Here is a 1549-nt window from a genome sequence, read left to right on the forward strand (position 1 = left end):
CTGGATTCAGTACTTAAGAGAACAACCTTTCTCCTATCCCTAAATTGGGTAGGCGTGAATTTCTTATTGCACCCTATGTCCCCAGTTATCTACCTGGTCTTACCTCTGAAATGGGAGGCTTATTGAGTCGACACTGTTGAGCCAACCCTCACTTATGTAAATCTAAGGATAATCCCAAATAAACAGGAGTTCATAGTTAGCTCAGGATTAAGATCGAGTTACCTAGGTCATGTAAGCGAAATAGTCAATCTTAAATAGTAAACAACGTTAATAAAGTAAGAGTGACTTATTTCTTGGTTCGATCTTACACAAACTCATTGCATAGGATGCCCCCACTCCTCATGTCAATACATGAACGAATCAGGATCACTTCGTTTGTAGCACCTTTACAAAAACTTGTAACAAGTACAGAGTGGACCACATCCGATAGTATTACTAGAATAAGGCACCCAACCTTATTTGTATACTATAGATCGTTTTGGCTATTTAATCGAACCTAATCCACTTTTATGTCTCCACATAAAGTTCAAGTATTCATATAATAGTCATGGATCTTAGTTTATTGGATTTAGACTATATAAGTGCAATTTATAGATTCAATAATAACTTTATTGAAGTAATGTTAAATAACATCTTTATTGATAATAAAACATGTTTAATCTTACAAACTGCGAGTTTTAGGACATATAACTGAAGGAACTCATTTTACAGAGAATCTATGAACGGAAGCAGATCGTCCAAATCCCATTTTCGATTAAAACAAATTTTTATAGTAAACAATACAGATTATGCATCAAAACATAAATTATAGCATGCTTTTGAACTAGAAAAAGGGTTTAGAGATTATACCTTTAAAGAACTCTTTTTCAAGTAAATCCCTCGAACTTTCACGAACACTTCGAACAAGCACGAACTCCTCTCAAACAAACAGCAACCAGAACAAACGAACCAAAAGTGTAAAGGACACTACCACTTCGTGACCTTGGTATTCTCGAGGTGAGAACCCAGGAGTGGTGGACTCTAGCTATTTTAGTTAGGAGGGAGTTTGTGGTTTGGAGGAGGAAGACGATTGAAGGAAGAACAAGCTATCGCATAGAGTTTTCTTAAATCGTGTAGATAACCAAGTCTATCGCATAGACTATGATAAAATCGTGTAATCTCTTGTCTTACAAGTCGTGTGTATATTCATTGTGGAAAAAATAAAATCATATTTTATTTATCCCAATAGCCACAAAACCACTTGATTAACTTCCCACTAAAATGGTTAAAGAGAAAAAGGGAATTAATTATCAAATAATTAATAATCATAAATAACATGATAACCAACTTATCATATTATTTATAATGTATAGTTTTAATATTGCATCATATACAATATAAACTATAGTTCTTTTTCTCTATTTTATGGCATTTAACATAAATCATATTTATATTAAATTTAACAACTATGAATCTGATTCATAGAAAATATATTTGAATCATATTCAAACATTTGTTCCTCCAATTAAACTATAATGTATCATATACATTATGTCAATTATATCATATA

Source organism: Benincasa hispida, chromosome 9, assembly GCF_009727055.1.
Source record: "Benincasa hispida cultivar B227 chromosome 9, ASM972705v1, whole genome shotgun sequence".
Classification (NCBI taxonomy): Eukaryota; Viridiplantae; Streptophyta; class Magnoliopsida; order Cucurbitales; family Cucurbitaceae; genus Benincasa; species Benincasa hispida.